Raw genomic sequence first — 22,672 nt, forward strand, 5'->3', positions numbered from 1 at the left:
CTCGTGTTCTCGCACCATGTAACTCACACCAACAAGTTCTGTGCCACCTCCGGGCCAGAGTGGATTTCAACCTTCTGTAATAGTATATGAAAGACGACATTGAACATAAGTGGACAAGCTGCAGTACAAAACAGCAACCACATGGCTATGCCTGATGGATGAGAAAGGGCTTTATTATTTATGGAAACTTAGAACACGGAGCACCTAATTATCTCTCTCCTCTTAAAAGAGCAGTCAAGCACTGCTGTGGGTCCTATGTCTTGTCCCGATAATAACTGTTTCTACCAGGAGCCCAGCTAACTGGAGCTCAACAAGCACAACAGTAGAGGCCACAGATCACTTTCTCATGTAAAAGCAGCTAGCTATGCCCACTGTCTTCTTTACCTAATGGGGGGCAGTATTGTGGTCCACAGCAAACTGTGCTTGATGAAGACGGGAAATGCAGTTCTTGGGAGCCCAAAGGCATACTCCCAGAGCTTAAAAGAAACCCATGCAGAAACCATCCAACAAATCAGACACCTAACCAAGCAGTCACACTCCTGAGAAATTACACTTCACTTACACTTTACTTCAGGGTTGGTCACAGGAGTTTGCCAAGATGAGAAACAGCCAGGCCTTCAGTTCAGCACTGCTCTGAAGCTGAGGAAGCCTGAACAGGCCTACTCACTCTCTGCACTCAAAGGTGAGCTAAGCCATGCCCAGCACACTTGCTCTGATTTTTCCCTCTTTACACCCAAACTAGTCACAGCAGCCCCAAATTAAAAAAGAAAGGTAGAAAGAAAAGGGAAGGTCTAGAAATTAGCAAACACAGCCTCAGGAATTTTAAAGCCTTAGCTTAAACTTCAAAGAGCCAGTCTCTAATTCTTAAAAGAATTTCAAACAAGAAAGGCCATGTTTGTAAACTGAGGCTGAATCCCAGATGGAAAAATACCCAGTGGGCTTTTCAAGCAGTCATTTTGGCAGTATGTCAGGATATAACAATGGCCTTATGATAGTGCTAGCTTTTCTCAGAAATTATTATTTATAAATGTCTGATCATTTTTGAGGCCAATTTGGCTCTACCAATATCAGGGCACAGCAGCCTTCACTGTCCGCCAGCATTCACTCACCCTCACTGTATGTGTGGAGTTTACTAATTCACATTTTTAGGAGCCTCCTTAGTATTTGGTATTTTTTAAACATTAATGTGGTGCTGTCTATAACTCCATGAAAGCTCAAATTGCCTTACATTAAAGGTTTAAAAGTAGGAAATAGTCATTTCTGCAAAACACAAATGCTAGAAAAGTCTCGGTCAAGTCCGAATAAAGATCTAAATACAGTTGCCAAGTTCAATGTTCTTGTAATGGCTTTTCCCATTTTATAAAATCCCAAGATTGCAAGTGTAGAGTTGTAGGGCATGCAACATTTCCTAGAATATTTAAATGTTGAAAAACTGTTTCTATCTGTCATTGTAGCATATGGAAAGAAACCTACATAGCTTATTAATGTCTTTGGAATTGTTTAAGAGGATTTAAAGATATGAGTTAAAAGAATTTCATAATCTTAATTTCAATTTCTCCTTTTCATTTAATAGTAGACATTCATTAGGACCCACACACTGTAATAAATTATAATAATTTCAAACAAGAATTAAATTACTAGGTACCTAGTGAAAGAGCCATTTTTTCTTAGGTACCCTGTAATCTAACTGTCAGATTTAAAATCTATTCCCAATCAACTCTTCACAACACTCACATTTATTCATCTATGTTAAATTAATAAAAGGTGTGAATAATGCTGACAAAATTGATCATTATTGTTCATGTAGATTTAGAAAATTATAAGGTAATCTAAAATGTAAAAGGAATTGAGAGAAACTATTAAGGTTCTTATAAATAAATTCATCCTATGCTATTTTTTCAAATCAAGACTGAAACTTCGATGAGACTTATTTAAATTGGCTACATATGCTATTTGATAAATTGTACAGTTTTAAAGCACAAACCGTTTTCATTATTTTTGACAAATATCAGTACAAAGACTCTACTATAGCCTTAGAGTGTAACAAATACTTTAGGAGCATATGGCAAGAGAATTCCAGAAAGTAAGAAGCTAATGGTATCCAGGGACCGTGTAGCTTGCTGAAGAAAAGATACAAGCACAGGGAATATCCAAGAGTCTCCCAGAAATACACACTGCCCCTTCCTTTTCCTCTAGGTGTAGCAATGTAGGCAAGTTCACACTCAGCACCGGATAAGTCCATATCTATTCCGGAACATGTCAGTAGTACTCCCTGTGTGGACCCTGTTTGCATACCCCAGCGTGCTCCACCCTGTAACCCCGCTGACCCTCCCCTTTCTACTGGGCATCCCTGAAGATAGGGGAAGCATGGCGACATCTGTTCCCATTCACACCGATTTTAATTTACCAAAAGAGCTACGCTATTTTCAGAGCAGACTCCAGAGCACAATGACAGATTTAGGGCCTTGGCTGAGGTTGCATTTCCAGTGTGTCAGCATTTCCTCCTCACAGAGAGTAAATTCCAGGGGTCACAACAGAGGAATCACTGAAATTCTAGCTTCAGTCGAGACACTTTTCCCACCCTACTTATTTTGTCCTAACTGTAGCCGCCACCGCGCTGCCCTATCTGGTGGGCACCAGTGGTGGCCTGCAGTAACTGCACTAAAGTTATCTCATCTTAAGCAAAAGTGGAGGTCCTTTGGACCCTTCCTGTAAGGTTCTCCACACAATTATCTCTTCCAGAGCTGACTGAAATGTAATATCTGTAGCCTAACAATTTTATAACTACACATTTATAAAGGACTCATTTTTAAAACACAGCCACATGCCATGCCTGTTTCATAATCGGATCACAGGAACAGTTTTAAGTTGCAGATATTCTCTCTAACCTAAGAGTTGCAAGTTACACGATTTTTTTTTTATGGAGTGCTTTTTGCAGACAATTTAAATGCAAGTTAGGAAAGTCACTCACAGCCACACCACGGCAGTTTTCCTGGATAATCCAGAGTTTTTCAAGGCACAATATGAGCAGCAACTTGGGAGAAACAATGCCCAAGTTGTGTTGTGATTACTCAGACATGAGCAGCTGAGCAGAGAAGACGGGCAATGGAATGTGTGCAGCAATCAGCTCTGTTGACTAATCAGAATTTGAGACACTGGAAGGTAATAAGGGTATTATAAAGAATGGCTTATTGAAGGAGCAGCTGTTTATGTGCAGCTCACTAGACTGCCATGGTATGTTTTGGTGAAAATGTTTAACTCCTTTTAAAATGATCATTAGAGAAGAGACGACAGCAAGTACCAAGAGGCAAGTTTGGAAGAATCAAAAAACCTAGATTTAACAGCTTTGGGACAGTTATCTGGGAGCTTGGAAATGGTCAGAAATGCCAGTCCCAAGGCGCTTTTAAAATTAAAAGTACTTTCTATTCATTGTTGTTTATAAAAGCTTAGTAGTTAGGCCATCATCGTTACTAGACTGATACAGGCACAGGGTGAGGCAGGAATATAATGGGGAAATCCTCAGGGCAGAACAAAGAGAAAGAGGCCCTGAAAACAGCCACGGGACAAACACAAACCAGATACGGACTTGGAATTCAGAAATGGGCTTCTTGCCTCAATAAACAGAAAGGTGGAGAGGCCCATGTCAGTCACAATTTCAAGTTTCAAATGCTGGTTTTCCTCAAAATATAACTACTAACAGCCTCTCCTATTTTGATTTCAGAGGAGTAAATAATTTTTAAAACACCAGGGAAGAATGTAAAACAATATTTCATTTACTGATATTATTTCCACCCAGTGACTATCACTCCAGCTGAACTGTTAGTCATATTGAGTGTTAGCTTTATGCCCAGCTCATTCAGCTTGTCCTTTACTTTCTCCCGAGAAGCAACTGTCTGGCCTTGTTCTGCCCCAATCACTTCCAGAACAACAACAAAAACCCATAGAATCCCATAAGAGTAACAAGCATTTCACTGGCTTTCTATAATATAGCATTATGAACATTTCTTTCTAACAAGTGTTCAGTAATATTTTTAAGCAGTCAGCAAGCAGTCAAAACTCTGCTATCTTTTTGTAACAGTTCACATGTCAAACTGGCAAAGTGCCCACAGTATAAGGCTGGAAAAAAATCTATTTAATGTCTGCCCCACAAGGCAACATGAGGTTTGATTGGCAGAAAGTGGAGAGTGGCTTTTGATCGTGTGTCCTAACATGCAGTTCCAGCTCCTGTCTTCTCAGCTGATGGGCTCCACATTACCCATTCAAACAGCAGTGACAGAGCACTGCACCACTCCCCGGCTGCAGTCCCACGCAGTGGGAGCTGGGCTGGGGGACAGCGCCACTGATTAAATATATCACTTTTTCAAGACAAGCAGGTTGTCTGAATCAAAGTTGGACAGAATAGACTCAACATTATTAAAAGGGGATATAAAACCCAGATTGAGTGATGTTCAGCCAGTTTGCACAGCCTCGGGGATTCCTGAGCTGACAGGGAGAATAAGGAAGAGCAGAACTCATAAAACAGGGCCAGAAATTAGCTGTGACACCTCGCCTATTTTCCCATCACTTCAGGACCAGTGAGTTTCAAAATCCTGGAGTCCCCTTTTCCCTTTTTAACTTTCATTTAAAAAAAAAAAATGAATTCAGCAGAGGAAGAAAAACACATGAAAGCGTGCTGACTGCAGTTTGTCAATTACTGTCTTACAAGGAATAAAACGGCAGATGCAGGCTTTTGCATCTCATTTAAAAATACACTAATACAGGTTCTTCTAACGAGGATCCTTATTTTTAGATTTTATTGCATTTATTCACTTGGAATTATAGTATAACTTTTAAGTCTAGGAATATTAGAATCATAGAAATCATGCAGTTTAACATTTTATAAGTTCTCTGACTAGCAGAAGCTATGGGAGAGCTGGTTATCATATTTAGCACTCCTATATTCTCTGCTATAGCATACATACTACTTAAACATTTTTGCCTAAAATATGTTTACATACATAAACATCTAAAATGAAGACATGCTCAATGCAAATTTTTATTGTCTCCATTTTTTTAAATTACTGAATGTAGCTTCTTATAATGTGCAGGGCATCAACAGATACTTATAGACTGTGAAGAAATAAAAACTAAAGTTGCTTTCTATTTGGAAAAGTAAAAATTAATGTCCAAAGAAATGACAAAACTATAACCAAATATTTGGAACTAGAAACTAAAGGTATAGACTAAAATTTAAATAATTGTCTGAAACAAATTATTTGAAATCAAAATATAGAGTCAAGTAAATGGTCAGCCCAGGTGTGATTTTAAAGCACTTGGAGAGTTTAATCTTTTCATATCTCTGCTATGAGGACTGGCTTTTATTTATTTATGGTCGTTAGTGGCACACGCCAGCTTTTTCTTGGAACACCTATGTTCTTGTTATTCACTTTGGCATCACTGTGCATAGTTAGCAGCAACCTGCTTGTTAGATATTTAAGATATCATTAAAGGATTAACTATCCCTACCAAGGTGAAGACAGCTTTAATAGAGAAGGGGAAGGTGCTCAGCGGCACCCTTAACCAAGACACCTACGTAATTGGGCATGGCAGGAACAACAGAGGCAACTGCTTGACAATGGAAAAATTACAGAAAAAATGCTGGGGTTAAATTTATAGTCACATATTCCTTATTGTATAATTCAACTAAATTACTTTAAATTTCAAAGTTAATTTAATGTCTGATGGTATATATTGGCGAAGTCGCATACTAATTTTCAAAATAATCTTAATATGACAATGTTTGATTTATGTTCTATTTGCCACAGAATGTGCTATTTATAATTGATAAATTACTCTGTATTAATCAGATACACATTCTCCTGAATGAGAAATAAGTTATGTCATATGGCATCTGTACTTTGTGTAGTGAAAGGCCTTTGAGGATGATGAAAACGGTAATAACAAATTTTATCCAAGTTCTCAAAGGCAAAACCAAGCAATCACGTTGAAATCTCGGGGTTTGATGTTAGAAAATTACCATGAAGAGGATAATTTGACTTCCTGTGTGAACCCAGATTTTTCTTTAAAAGGGAGGGGGGTAGGGGAGTCTTCTTAGGCAAATGCTTCTGAAACCCTGAAATGCTGCAAAACTGTATTTTCTCTTCTCCTCCCAGATATAAATTATATCAGTGCCCTTCCCGCACTGCCATGTGCATTTGACTAAAGTGTGCTGGGAATGGAGAGGAGACCGCCATGATGAGCTGTCAACTGGACCAGGTCCGAGGAAATCAGCCTGGCCTCCGCAGGACTGCCAATGAAAACACATTAGACCAAGTAGATGTGAAGCTCTCCAAAGCACACTCTCCCCTTCTATAATCCAATTGTGAGAAAAGAAAAAATAGTCAGTGTTCAGAAGAAATTTTTGTGTTACTCCTGCTTTGCCAGTTGAGTCTTTCATATTCTATGCCAGGAGATCCAAAGAAAGGCAGAATAAACCCACACAATATTTTGCAACAACATTTTAAAAATAGAGAAGGAATACTTTCTTTTAAAAAAAAACAAAATAATTAATTATTTTAGCCACTCTATTATTGCTTACAGTAATACACGGCAATAACATTTACATTGATTGAATTCTGTTTCCTTAATGTGAAATTTGTTTGGGGTTAATTAGCACGGCTGAGGAATAAGCTTAATAATTTTATCTTGTTTACACTGGAGGCAGTTTTCCGAGAGCACTGCTCAGGGAGGAAGTGACATCTAATTCCAGACAAAACATGGCGGTGAGGACGACTGCTCACTGTGGGGAGGCAAGCCAGGTCTTCCTCCTTGAGCAAGACTCCCACTTCTTGGGGAGTCTAATGGCAACCACAGAAAGTTGTCACATTATTTCTCAGACATGGTTAAGTTTTTAAAACAAATACCAAGCTGAGCAGGGAAGAAAGAAAAGACCGTATACAAATGGAGAAAGTCTCTGATATTAGACATCTTTACTGTCCCTTCCTAAAGAAAAAGCGGGTCTAATTAGTTGTCTTCCTAAAATGCGTACCTAGCATTTTTATTATGTATTATAACATTTTGCTCAGAGCTGACATTTTTATTCTGACAAGCACTGTCTGGAGAGCTCTCAATAAATAATACATTGACAATTTTCAGTAAATAAGCAGTGGACACAAATCGTTATCCTTACTTACAGCTGCCCCACTCTAATAGTGCTTTTACAAGGGAGGTGACTATTCAGTCTAATGCAATCCTCTCAGTGCTAGAAAGACATTTTCATTCATTACCACGGTCACAAGCACTTAAAGCACTTTTAAGCCCTGTTGCAAAACAGCAGGACTGGCAGAGTGAGTGCGGCTAACGAAAACTCAAGTTCTTCACCAGAGAAACCTGAGGCTGTTCACCTAAACACTACAAAAATTCACTTCTGCCCAGGCCACCTCCACACCTCTAGACCTGTTTGTCTAAGGAGAATACAGGGTTTCCTTTAGTAATTAGATGTCTATTTTGTTAAGGCTAATATGTGTGGTGGTGGGCTTTGTTTTCTGTATTATTTATAGCTTTATCAGTTAGTGGTATTCCTGAAGCACCATAGATAGTCATGTTGTGACCTCTGTCTACATCTTTGATGAAGGTACAAAAACTAAAATAAAATTGGAATCCAAATAAATACATTTGAAAGCACACAATAACTTTCCTGCTTTGCTTGGACAATGTGCTTTCCCTGACAAGCCCCTAACACCAGCACCCTTGCCAGTCATTAGACTATTAAGGCAGATTCAGATTTCATTTATCTTTATGCTGTAATATAAGTTCAACTGTTAAGCTATGTGGAAATGCAAACCTATAGAATAAGTAATCAAATGGAGAGTTGACATCTATATGTATTGACCTAGCTCCCCCACAGCTAGTATTTTTAACCTACTACTTAAAACTATGATCAATTATTTAACAATTTGTTAGGAAATTGATCATGGATCTGTATTATCCTGTTTGAAGTTAATGCTATATATAGTATGTCACTGTCATAGGCCATGTCATCATGTTTTGGTCAAATCCAGAACACATAGCACTTAGGTACCAGATGATAGTGGAGTTAAAAGTTTATATCACTATATTGACCATGTTGCCATAATGTAACTCCCTTCTCAGGTATTTTTACCGACCCTGGCATAAACAAACCCACTGTTCCACCAGTTTCCAAGAGTCAGTAATTGCCAAATGCAACTGTGTGGCACATGTAACACTTGGTAGTGACAGCAAGCCACTGTGCCATTAATGTACTATTTTTTTTCTTGAGTGTTTTTGGACTTAACAAAAAGTTTACTATAAGGCAGCATGCCAGCTATGCAGTCAGCATCCTTTCTACACAAGATGTAGTTCATCTTGTGTCTACTGCATTTTTTGATGGGCCAGGTGTAGTGACTTCCCTGTACCATCTAGAACCCATTTGATGGGTCACAACCCATCAAAATTAGTTCACTAAAAAAAAAAAAAAAAAAGAAATTTACGCCATGGCAATGAGAGGCAAGGACCTCCAGAGCATATTCTTCTTTTTCTTGTATAGTTCCTCATACATCTGCATGCTGGGTGTATTTTTCCATCCACGGAGAGAATACTCAAACTTAGTGCATCTAGAACTAAACATTTGCCTGAAACTTCCATGGGAGACAGATCATCTCAATAGTCTCAGATCTCTCTTCCAGTTGTCTCTCCAACTGCATACACCATAGCCAATTAGCAACTTCAACTGTATCTCTAAAATCTGGTTCCTATATATCCTCTACTGATGTTTTAGCTGTTATCAGTATATGCCTAGGCCATTACAATAGCCTACAGCAGACTGTCCTTCATTGCCCATTGTCTTTTTGCTACTGATAGTCAGAATGCCAATAGTTACTTCCCATAAAAAAAATCCTATTCTGTCATTAATCCTCATATTTAAAGTTCTCATCTGTTTTCCAGCACTAAACAAATTCCATCTTTTCAGCATACCTTCGACCTATTTTTTACTTTCATTCAGATCACCTGAATTAGAAACAATAAACATCCTGAGAAGTTCATTCATAACATTGACATTTTATGTACATTTCTTTTCTACCTCAGATTCCAACTTATCCCTTGTTCAGGATACTGAGCTAATAATTACTTAAAATCCAGCTCAAAATGTATACCTAAATTTCTATTCTGAGACAAAATAATGGTTCTGTCTTCTGCCCTGCCGCGTGCTACCAGACTCCTCCTATTACAGCATATACAGCCTTTACTCATTCCACTTTTCTTCCACCAAACCTTTAGCCACTAAGAACAGTATCTATTCTTATATTTGCCTTCTTTTCCTCCTTCCCACTTTTACTGCTCTCACCTTGCTCTACTACAATAGATTTGAAAGAGCTTAATAAATAAATGCCTTGTAGAATTAATTATCAGGGCCACATGCAGTCAAAGATTGCTGTGAATGTGGTCCAACACACAATCATATATGCCTTTTAAAATGTATGAGATCTTAATAATCTATTTCATAACTTGATTGCAGTTAACAGGAATGAACCTTGTAAATGACTATATGCTATAATGTTGAAAGGTTGGATGTGCCTGTAAGTCTGCCTATAAAAAAAAAAAATCAAATATGATGGTGTACATCTTACTTACTAGGTCTTACCAGATTTTAACAGAAACTGGATTAAATATGTATATCATTTGTACATCTTCAACACAGCAAGTTTTCAAGTACATGCTCATAAATTTAAATTATTGCTTTTTATGAGCATTTTGCAATTTCATATTATACAGATTCTGTAAAAATGTGACAGGTGTATATCAAAAAAATTTTACTTTATTGAGAAAAATTATAATAATATTGTTTTTAATTTTGTTTTCAAGTATTACTACGGTCCAAATGTTTCTGTCCTCCCAAACCCACATGCTAGAATAGAATCCAAATATGGTGGTATCAAGAGGTAAAGATTTGATGGCTGGGTGATGAATGAAGTTAGTGACCTTATGAGAGAGGACTATGAGTGCTTGCTTGTCCCTAACAACATTTGAAGACATGGTATCAACTAAGAAGAAGGGAGCAATTAGGTCTTGGGATTCCTCGACTTTGGGCATGTGAGCAATGGGTCTTTGTTTCCCAGCTTGCAGCACTTTACTGTGGCAGCCTGTGTGGACTGACATGCCCCTAGTGCTGTGGAGAACTGCAATGAATCTCTGGTAATCTTGCCCTCTGACCAGTGAGTCACCATCCCAACATGATCTCTGTTCTAGCCATTACTGCAGCTGCTGGTGTTTCGCTATGCCATTTTGTTCCTGAGTTCTAGGGGCATCCTATGTAGCCAATCCTGTCATTTACAATATGAATCAATGGAGGCAGACAGGGTTTTTCAAAAGAAGTGGTAACTATCCATTAGCTAAACATGTAAAAATGAATTCTGACTTAAATCTCACACCTTATACAAAAGTTACCTCCAAAGTATATGTGAACTTAACTGTAAAGTGTACAGTTCTATACATCCTTTAGAGGAGAAAGTAGAAAACGAGGTTTAAAATCCAGGACTTGGAAGTTGTTCTAAAATTTTATATCAAAAATATAGTCTATAAAACAAAGAATTGTTCATCTAGTCCGCATTAAGACTCTAAACTTGCAGTTGTGTAGGCACATGGAAAGGCAAGCTAACGACTAAAGAAGATACTTCCAAACCACATCTCTGATGTAGGCCTACTACCTAGACTAACAAAGAGCTGCCAAATACAATAGCAAAAGAAAATCTGGTTTCCTACAAAAGGGCCAAGGTCTGAAAGACATTTCACGAGCAAGGACACACAGAGCAAGGACCCACAGACACCAAACAGCATATACAATGGGTAACACTCGTAATAAAAGAAATACAGATTAACTCACCATAAAATATCACAACATAACCATTAGAATGGCTAAAAGGAAAGTTAGAAAGCCAACTACTGACAAAGATACAGAGACACTAAGTCACTCCTCAGTGGCTAGTGGGAAAGAAACATTGCACAGTGACTCTAAAGCTGTGTAGCAGCTTTTTATCAAACTAAGACTGAAACCACCATCTAACCCAGTCATTATTCTGCATACTGATGATAGAGAAATAGAAACTTCTTTTCAGACAAAAAGTGGAAAATTTTATAAATTTCATAGAATTTTTTTTTGTGATATCACCAAACTGAAACCTGTATGGAGGTCCTTGACCAGGGAATGTATTCATACTACAGAATAGAGAATATAAGAGCTATTCATATTCAAAGCAACACTAATGAAGTGATAGAAGAAAATCTAGGCTGGAAAAAAGTCACAGAAGCTATTTTCCACCTGGTAAACAAGAATACAGCTTATCCCAGACGCTGTCGACATAGCAGGCACAGTCAGGGAGATAGTGAACTCAGTTTCCATCAGTGTGAGATCAACATGGATGGATAAGAGAGGTTCATGATGTGGCTGCATAGAAAGACTTGAGACTTTGCATATATCCATGGTAAACTGAGAACCAATTGGCCATAACTGCATAGGGCTGTGATTTCAGAATAGAGAGTGTAATTCCAATCCAAGGGATGATGAAAAATGATATCATACCAAAAGTCACATTCTCGTTGGCAGAAAGACTTTTAAATAGGTCTCATATAGCTAAAAAGAGGGGCAAGTAATGTCACTAAAAGAAAAAATTGTTTTTGTTTCCACTGGCCTGCATTGCCATTAAAGTTATACTTAAAAGTCTAACTCTGAGAGTGAGGTAAATGCAAGGTAGGGGAGGCAGAAGGAGAAACTAGAAGCATTAGTCAAGATAAGTTTCATTTGTTTTTTTCAATCAATAAACATTTATTGGGAGTTACAAGTGCTCGGAAACAGGCTTGGACAAGCCCTGGTTGATTCTCTACCTAAATAAAGTGGGTGACAATACAGAAGACAAGTGAGGAAGTCACAGGCAGTAAGTATCTTAAAATGAAGTACACATATATGTCCATAGGATTTTGTGAGGCTTGGAATGGAGTCCAGTTGGCAGACTTTTTGCATACCATCCATAAAGCCTGCATCCAGAGACCCCCTAAACACACATACAACATAAAACCAGCTATAGTGGCACAGGTCTTGAATCCTAGTACTTGAAAAGTGGAGGAAGAAGAATCAGAAGTTCAAGGTAAATTTGAGGCCAGCATAGGATAAATGAGACCCTATACCTCCTCAAAAAAAGAGGAGGAAGAAGAGAAAGGGGAGGAAGAAAGAGAAGAAAGAAAGAGAGGGGAGAGGGGAGAGAGGAGAGGGGAGAGGAGAGGAGAGGAAGTGTGGGTGTGATCTCCCTTAGGCCTGGATGCTAGGATCACAGGCTTATAAGACTTCTCCGAAGAAGAGGAAATTTAGTTTTGATATTTCCTATTATATTTATTTGTGTGTGATATGAGAAGCACACATTCCATTATGTGTATGGGGGTTAAACGACACTCCACAGGAATAAGTCTCTCTCTCTCTATCTCTATCTCTCTCTCTCTCTCTCTCTCTCTCTCACACACACACACACACACACACACATTGGTCCTGGGAATTGAACTCAGATTTAGCAGTGGGCTCCTTTATCCACTGAGCCATCCAGGCTTGCCTGGAACTGAAATCTAAGTATGTAGAAGGTAGAAACTGAGAGCTAAGGGTTCATCCTTTTAAAAGGCCAAAGAGAGTGAGGGAGATGTCTCAAGGGTAAAAGTCCCTGTGGGATCAGTTTGATGAAGGGAGACATAAAAAGCCATATGTGGACATGGTGGCATGCATATGTAATCTCAGCACTCCTAGAGAGACAGAGAAAGGCAGAGAGAGACAAAGGAAGGCAGAGAGAGTAGAACCAGCTGGAAGCTGGCTCCTGCTTCTACCTGCCACCTAGCCTGGAATATGCTATGCAGGAACAGCAGGAGACCAGTGCCTTGGAAATAAGGTGGAAGGAGACATAGGACTCCTGAAAGAAGTCATACTCTGACCTCCACACATGCACCATGGCATGCTCATACACACACACATACACATTAATTAATTAATTAATTAATTTTAAATGAGTAAATAAATAAACAAGTCTAAGTGAGTTCCTTTTAAGCTGGGATGGCATTCTGGAATATGATGGAATTTCAGAGCACAGTGTGTTGGGCTTCTTCTAAGACTTCCCTTTGATTCTTGTTCCCATTCGCTAAAAAATACACAATGGTGTGATTGATCTTGCTGTTGCTGCTGCTATGGCTTTTCTTAGCACGATTCAATATTTACCATAGTGCCATAGCTATTCAGCATACCTTCATCATTAGTATTTACTTGTTTTTAACATACTGCAAGCAATTATGCAAACACATAAGCCTCTAACTCTGGTGTTCTCAGTGGTAGTAGACAGCCTGCATCCTCTGACTTCACTGTGGGGCATTTGTCTGGACTTGTGCTGCAGTGTGGGCTCCTCAGACCTATACCCAAAAGACATCAACTGAGAAAGTGCATCCACCTTTGTGCCACCATATAATTCAGAGCTAAGCTATCAGCACTAAGTCGGGGCCTTGAAGCCATGGCTTTGTAAGGATTTCATTGGACAATGTCTTCTTCAGACATCAAAACTGCATAGCTGCTTTTATCACTCACTTCATAAATATTCCCAGATCAAAAAGAAGAGATAATCATGAACACTTTCAAGAGTAAAAGAAAAGGAATTATGAGATTGGTTGAAATGAGTGATTTATTTCAAAAACATTTTGGGAGAGGGGCAACCTGACTAGTGGACTCTGAAGTTTAGTTACAAAGTTTTAAACAGTCAAAATAGCATAGAATTATAGAATTTTAGAATTGATTCTTTGTGTGTGTGTATTATATATATATCAACATCATTTTATAAATTTTGAAAAACTAAAACTCAAATCAATTAGTTAATTTACTATCAAGCTCCTAGGGTTATAAAAGATTGCATATAAAGTTCAAGCCAACATCGGAAAGAAGTCCTCTTTTCTATTTTTATTAGCGGTGTGGTGGGTGCATGCCTAGTAAGCACATATTCACATTTATGAACATATATAGTAGACTTTTGGAGAATAGAAGTTGACTTTGGGTCTCTTTCATGATAAGACTCCACTCTATTGAAACAGAGTCTCACTTGAACCCAAAGTTTATAGGTCTGACTAGTCTAGCTAGCCACCTTGCGCCAAAGATCCTATCCCACCTCCAGAATGCTAGGAGTATAGGCAGGCCTCCAACCTACCTGGTGCTGGGAATCTGAACCACTGAGTCATCATCCCAGTCCCTCCCCTGAAAGGATTCTTAAATAATTTTAAACTGCTACAGATGAGACCCAGACTATCCATGTATGCAAAGTAAGCATGCAAACACTGAGTGATATGCCTTTTTCCTTTTCCTTTCTCTTTTTCCTCTTTTTTTTTTTAATTTTATTTTTAAACAGGTTTGTCCAGGATGGTTTTGAACTTACTATATAGCCCAGAATGGCCTTGTACTTGTGATCCTCTTGCCTCAGCTTCCTGGTAACTGGAATTATTGGTCTATGATATTCTTAGAGAAAGGCAAAGATTTCCATATAACAGGTCAATTGACTACCCAAAAATTTTTGTCTATTTCAACATAAACAATAGGATTGAGCAATAATCAAAAGGTTTGTAATTTTAAATTTAAAGTATTTCAGGAAAATTAGGTTGTGAACCCAAGATAATTAGAGGTCAGTAATTAATTCTAATCCCAAAACCACATCTTAAGATGGGAACATGAATAAAGACGATCAAAAGGGAAACAGTGTGTTTCCTAACAAACCCAGTAATCACAGTCCAGCAGGAGAACAAGGCACCTGCGCTTGGCCATTGTTGAAAGGACCAAAGACATTTTATTAGGACACAACAAAAGGGAAATTGCAGCAAAGGGGCCCATTGAAGACTCTTGTTGAGTTTCTGAAAAGGTTAGTGATTATAGAAAAAAAAAAACAAAAACTAAAAACAAAACGATAAGAAGTGAAAATGCATAATACTACACAGCAAAACTCATCTCTTCTGTCTAATATTTCACACACTACTTGAAGGTGTGACATGTAACAGTCTGTTCTACTGTCCTGTCTCTAGACATTTAAATTTTTCACAATTTTCGGTAGTGCAGCCAATAATGTCAGGGAGCATCGTGCCCTTGTCTGATGCACAGGTGAGTGAGTGTCCTCCCTTCGGAACAAGCATCACGAGTATGGATACTGATACTGACACTCTTTTTTCTCTTTCTGTCTGTTTCCCGCTCTGTTTCCTGTGTGCATGTGTGTGTTCTCCAAAAGCTGTCACTGTCTAGATCTCTTTGGTCTATCTTCCTCAACTGTTCTTATAGTTTTGTTTTTAGTATGGGGTTTTTCCATAATCGCCTTTTTAGAAAAGGGGGTGAGGATACAACCAAGGCTCAGAAGCTACAGGCGCCATCATTTTTATAAAGTCCTAAACGTATTATTTAAAAACTAATTCAAAGCTATTTCAAAACAAATGAAAGAGAACAGCAAAGTCCCCAAATGTCCAGAGCAAGGGCTGCCCAAGAGAAAGCCATGGGCAGTCAACAGTACACAGCCTCATCCACAAGGCCATGCGTATCTGCTCATTTTCTCTTTCAACTATTAAAAAAATACTAAAGATCCAAAGTTTCCTCTGCGCATTTCTTGAAACTCACAGAAAAAAAATTCTGAAGAAAATGTAATGGGTTTTCAAGGGAAAATGCAAACTTCCCAAATTCAAAAGGCAGAGGATACTGTGCCTTTCCAGTGAGCCATTAGGAAGCTGCCTCTTTGTAAACAACAAAATGCCTAGAGCACCCTCAACCCCCTCCCCATTCAGCAAAAGACAAACCTGAAACAACTGTGTGTGTCTGCTAATGCTATTAGTGAAAAGGGCCAGGAAAAAAACTAACCTTTAAATCTGAGGAGCTAGAAATGGGCCAAGAATCTACAGTACCTTTTCAAAGCAGAGGCCAAACTAAGAGAAGTCAAGGAGAGGACTCAGCTGCACAGTTGTGCTACATGGACTGTAACAGGGGCCACAAAACAGCTGCAGATAGAACTAGTGATTTGTCCAAAAGGCCACGGGCCATGGAATTCTCACTCATTCTGTGATTCCTAAAGTTACAAGAGAGATTGGCCAGTTTCCAAAAATTGAAAAACAAATATACCTAACTTGAAAATGCACTAAGCATGATTCCACACTAAATAATCCAATGTAGCACCAAGAATATAAATATTATTAGGAGAAAATAAAATTTAGGGGAAAAAAAGGAGAATAGAATTTAAATAAAGCTGTATTAGCATTGTTCTGGCTACCTACCTGTTTCCTCACCTAACTGTGAGCAGACTGTGGAGCCTAAGTATTCATTTCCAATTGCTTGAGATGATACTTGGCAGGGCTACAGTGAATAATCAAAGCCATCTGATGTGTATAGGTGTAATATGTATGTGTACATGTTTGGGGCAGACATACATACATGTGCGTGGCCTGAGGTCTGCATAGGGTGTCTTCTTCAATCTCTCCCCTCTTAGTTTTTGAGATTGCATCTGGAGCTCACCAATTTGTCAAGCCCCCAGGATCCTCCTGGGCCTAACTCACAGTCCTGGAGTGGCCTTTTAAGTAGGTTCTGAGTATCAAACTCATGGCCTCATATGTGGGAGGCAAGCACTTCACTGAAGAAGCCATATCTCTGAGTCTTTTTAATGTGTTTTTATGTACAAATCTCACAAATGATAACCAGAAAAGGTTTAGACATGCTAAGACTTCAACAATCAATCAAAATATAGTAAAACCTTAATATTCACACATTCTGCCATAAAATTGTTTGGATGCTACAGCATAGCGGGAATGTCAAGGTGCTCTTGTGATTACTACACAGGATTTCAAAGATTTATTTCATTGCAACAGGAACACATTGTTCCTGACAGGAGTCTGAAACCTCATCCAAAGCTCCACCAACCTCAGTGGCTGACAACACTGCATTCCACATTTCAGAGCAGGGAAGACTGGCTTCCAGTGGGGAAACTTTACTATCAGCTTTTCCAGAAGGCCTGAAAGGCCAGCAAAACTGAATTGCTCTTCCAGAACACAAGAACACCATTGCCGCCAAATGCTAAATCCCTTAACACCCTGGGGCATTTCCTACAGCCTGCCCGCATGCAATGAGATTTTTATAACATTTCTCTTTGAAAAGTTTCTTCAAATAACAACACTGTAATAGTAGTTACAATAATAATAGCAATCATAGCTGTGATGAGAAAAGTGATATCCAGTCTCCAAAACCCAGCTTCATAGATGAAGGAACTGAAGCACAGAAGGGTTAAGTCATACACGCAAGGTCTCATGGCCAGGAGATAACTCTGGCTCGATTTATTGAGTGCTATCCTGTATGCCCACAATGGTCCACATGACTTAGTGCACTGACCAATGGTTGACTTTCATAACAGCACTATAATTTTGGTAGTTTGAAAGAAACTGGTCCCCATAGGCTCATATATGTGAACCTGGCCCCCAGTTGATGAAACTGTTTGGGAAGGATTGGGAAGTGTAACCTTGTTGGAGGTGTGTCACTGCAGGCAGGCTCTCTCTCCTGGCTATAGATGAAGATGTGAGCCCTCAGCTGTTCCTCACTTCACTATCATGGATCTCACCGTGGGACTTCAAGTGGAATGCAAGGATTACTTTTATTGCTTTGGTCATGGTGTAAAGATAGAAAAGTAACTAAGATGATACTTATGCACATTTTGGATTTAAAAAAAAAAACTAAAACAGCAAGAAATTTAGTAATATGTGCTATAGAGTTTTTGTGGTAAATACTGAGTAACTACCAAACTGTAACACCTTGCTCTAGCTCCAGCCCACATGACAGTTTGTAAAAATGCTTTCATGAGTACTGAAACTTGGATTCAAATCCAGATCTACCTCAGTCTAGGACATGACTTTTGAAACAGAGTTTTCTCCTCATTTCAGCTATACTAAACAACAACTTTATTACACAAAAACATACAACATTGGTACACTTCAATGGGAACGCAGACCAGATGACTGTTTAGAGATGTAAATGATACCAGTGTGCCTGTCATACACAGAAACACATACATGGTACTCCCAACAGCTATAGCATCCTTTGAGAAGCTTGCTTTGTCAGAAGTCCAAGCTTACTGCCCTTTGTCGGGGGGCACAACATGGTGTATCTGTGTGCTTGTATCACCCTGATGGCCTAAGGTACACCAGGGGGCAAATTCATACTCTATGTCTCTGACCCAGAAGTGTCTATGGAACCCTGACTAAGCTGTGTCCTCTCCACACTCTCCCAAAAAAACTACATCTACTCTGATATTTGTACCTAATTCCAAGCACTGCTGCTTCCTCACGATGGTGGTAATTATTACCCAAAAGAGAATCTTGAAAAGTCTGAGAGTCAGAAAGTCTTATCTGACACCCAAGGGTTTTCCTCTTGTGTCCCTGTTCCTCACGTGACTCCCAATGCTGACTGCAACCCACCCCAGCGGCCTGGGACCATATACTCAGTAGTATGATACACAAGACATGACAGCGGTTGGAGCACTATTATTAAAGAGAGATGAAAACAGCTGTACATTATGCTGAAGCACTCACTCTTCCCTCCACAAACAGACGGTCCTGGATTACAAGCAGCACTTGACCGTTTAAATCACGACAGCCACCACATTTAACCAGCTGGGCCATATTCTCCTAGCGCTGCCTGTTGACCTCCTCAGTCGCAGCTGCTCAAATGAAATTCTCATTAGACAACCTATTTTCAGAAGCCAAAGGGCTCTCTGATTAAATATATGTATTTAGATATAGAAGTCCTTTTTAAAGTGTTCATTTTCTGACAACTGTCGCTTATGTTAGGACCCAGCTATGCTGGCAACAAGATGGGTAACACGGGATAACTAGGATTCATCATTTAATCGCAGCTGAAGGATTTTTATGTTGGAAGCATTCTAACCTGGCTCTATTAATCACAGCCTTTCTGCGCACTCTACCCACCAGTATCAACAGGACTTTAAAAAGAAGATTCTAAGATTTAGTCATCCAATAGACTCCTGTGTCTCTACTCACCCGTCATTTCCCTAAGTGCCACATAGCCATTCATCTACTTATGACACTAAATCAAAGTTAAATTCACAAAAGGCAGAACCCTTGTTCATCTTCCCATCAGCTTCACTGTTGGGAGGGGGTGCTTCTGACAGAATGCCATTGTTCATCAGATTCTCTGCAATTTAGTCAGAGCAATGCTCAGGGAGAAGAGTGATATAGTGGATCAATGCATCTGCCTGAAAAGTTGCTGTTTTATTATGTAAGCAACAATTTAAATGGACAATGATAAATCTCATACAGATGAGTTTCTGCATTAAGAGGAATGAGAGGGAAGGTCTTTTTAATTTGATAAAGAGTCAAAACATTTTCTGGGAATGACTCAAGAAAGATCTTCATTTATTCTGTTATCCATACAGGCTTGCCAATCAGTTGATCCTAAAATATGGCCCTCAAACCATGATGTGGAGGGGAAATGATATATGTGAACAGTTCTTACATGCCCCGTGAGATGTCCTGTTCCACCTGAGGAACCAGGCCCAAGGCTTTAAAGAGCCAAAGCCAAGGAGATACTGGGAGGATTGTCTGTGATCATTTTAGAATCAGAAATCTATCCTAAACTTTAATGATCTTTCTATAGCTCCTTGGTCTCCCACTGCCTTCTATTGTTACCAGAAGACAAATGAAATTAGTATTCAGGCATAAGGAGGTGACTGAGTGGCTAAAGCCCTGGCTGTAAGAGTGCCAAGGCCCGAATTCAGGATCCTAGTATCTATGTGATGCTGGACACAGTGGTGTGCATTTGCAATCCCAGCATGCTTATGAGAAAAGAGAGGTGGAGATGGGACAATCCCTGGAAGGGACAGGGCAGTTAGCCTAGTGTATGCAGTGGCAAAGAATAATAAACACTGCCTTCAACAGGATGAAAAGGGAGGGCTGATGATTGAAGTTGTTCTTTGACCTTCACACAGTTGCTAAGGCAGGGTGTTGCATACACACATGTGGGCATGTGGGCATGCACATGTGCCTCTATGTGTATACATGCACACACTTAAAAAATGGGATTCAAACTATAACATTATAAAACTAGAAACCATGTACTGCTCCCATTTGCAAACCATATTTGCGCTCTTTATTTTATTGATTGTATCACTATCTTCCTATTTGACCAGAGATTAAAAAAACAAAATAAACAACAATAAAACCTTGGTTTGCACACTCATACATCTTCACAATTCCTCTCCCGACTCCATCTCCATATACAGCCTTCCTTTCTCACTTCTGCTGTCTTAGTTAAGGCCCTTATCATCTCTAGCCTGGAACTATTTCCTGAATACTTGTCCCTGCTCCCATCCACCCCACACTGAACTGCCAGATTTGCTTTCTCAGAGCAAAGGTCTAATCCTTTGCCATGAAGAACAGAACAGTTAACAGTTCCTCCATCACTTTCAATATTGCGTTTGAATTTTCTAGCCAGAACGGCAAGACCTGTCAGGATCCAAACACAGCCTAGTTTTTCTATCTTAATATCCCCTATGCAAATTCACCTCAAGTTAGAGCCTGAAGGCTGGCTGTTTTATGTGCAATGCCCTTCCTCAGCCTGCAATGTCTTTCCCTGCACTCCACCAAAGCACTACTTTCATTCTCCAGACTAGTTAGGACTCATTCCCCATAGAACCCTCCGGTGGCTTCCTAGGCAGGAGCAACCTTACCTTGTAAACTCCCAAAACATTTGATCTGTTCAGCTTTCATGGAGCCTGTCACTGTTAGACTTCAGACTGGGTTTCATTCACGATGTGTCCTATGCCTTTTACTAGACTACAAAGCCTTTAAAAGTTTGAGACTACTCCCTCATGCATTGTGAGCACAGCATGTAATCTTGCAACAGCCTTCTTAACCTTGAGTCCACAGACCCCAAAAGACTGATAGACAGAACTCAGATGGGAAAGCAACCTTTCCCCAACTAGCTCATACTGAGATTTTTGCCTTTCCTCAAGTGATGGGTGAAAGCAACATCTGCTGTGGCTGTGGTATTATCACATTAACAAGAGACAGTTCTCCATCTCACTGCAATTGTTAAAACACCTGCACATGTCAGTTATAGCACTGCTACACGAGAAGGGAGTGGCTGGGCCTACCTTAAACTTTATCTTACCATGAGTAAAGGGTATCACAATCTCCCTTACCATATTTTAAAAATTACTTGGGTATTTAATATAATTCACTTCTCTCTAAATCTATAGATTTTATTTTCTGAGTTTACCATAGTGCTAAGGAGTTACAGACTTCACTAGACTGTTGAAGGGAGTAATAGAGAAGACAAAGCTCTGAAAGAGCAGAAGAGTCAGTCAGCTCAGAGTTCACACACTAACAATCACGTGTGCTATCCATAATTGCTCATCGGCCCCTCTACAGCATACTTGTTCATGTTTTAAATATAGATCAGAATGTACCAATCACCATTTTTCACAATCTAAAGATGAATGTGAGAAACATATTAGAAATTACTGACAATTGGGAAAGATATAAAGAGCTTGAAACCCAGTATTGAAGAGGCAATCAGTATTCACGAGTACACATGCACAGATACCCTCAGGTGACAAAAAGGATCAATCATACACATGGGTGTGTAAAAAGAAATATGTGATGTATGCATCAAGCAAGCACAAGAATTCTAAAGGTCTGTAACTAAAGAGAAATAATGGTAACGTTGATTATCCAATCACCTCAGTGGTCTCCAGAGGCATCAGCACGTGGAAACACAGTGGAATGATTAACATTGATAATGTGATCATCATCAGGAACATCTCAGATCCACATAGTTTGCAGTTATAAGAGACTTTCATATTCATTGTGTTATTTCTCAAAATATTTCTCAAAATATTTCAATTGCCATGTTAAATACAAAGACCACAGCCACTTTTGAATCCTGTTTAGGATTAGAAAAACTGAGCTTTGGGTAAAGTAAGTATCAGACAGGGCTGCAGTTCCTAAGTTACTGCTGGGTAACCTGGATCATCAAAAGCATCAACTGTGCGCCAGCAATCTGATTAGCAGGACTCTTTAGTCAGACTTCCACAAACATCAATAAAAGACGAACATTAAGTCTTTATAAGAATAAATTCAATTAGACGGGAACTACCTGCCAGTCAAAGTCCCCTAGAGTGTCACTGAGGTCTAAATCTCAAAAACTGGTGAAAAACCCAGGGCTAGGTCAGGGCTGAAGCACACAGATAAAGAACACATGTACACACTCACTGTGATAAGTCCACAGTGCATTTTGTTTAAATACAGAGTCCACTGGAGGCTCCTGTAGAGGAGCTGAGCACAGAAGGCTGTGGCAGGCACCGCCTCCCACGCTTGGAGGGCATCAGCAGCTCTCCACCCTAGTCCAGCATTTAGGGGTGAATGTGAAATTTTAAATGTGTAACAGTCAGAAAATGGAAGGGAAACACATTAGAAAAAAAAGTTTACTTCATTTTTAAATGGGACATATCATCAAAAAACTATCTGCCAAAAGGAAATAAGAAAAAAAAATCACTAAAGCTGTAGTTAGGGAAATTCCCTTGCTATCTTTTTCCAGGGTGATGGTTAACATCAGTTCTAATCCTTGGGGTATTGTTGTAAG

At 39.3% G+C, this 22,672-nt stretch overlaps 1 protein-coding gene across 1 annotated transcript in view; it reads right to left on the reverse strand.

Moving 5' to 3' along the window:
* Sox6 (SRY-box 6) overlaps window positions 1–22,672 on the reverse strand; it is a 554,993-nt gene that overhangs the window by 281,995 nt on the left and 250,326 nt on the right. The gene's annotated exons all lie outside the window — the stretch shown is intronic.

Source organism: Mus caroli, chromosome 7 (assembly GCF_900094665.2).
Source record: "Mus caroli chromosome 7, CAROLI_EIJ_v1.1, whole genome shotgun sequence".
NCBI lineage: Eukaryota > Metazoa > Chordata > Mammalia > Rodentia > Muridae > Mus > Mus caroli.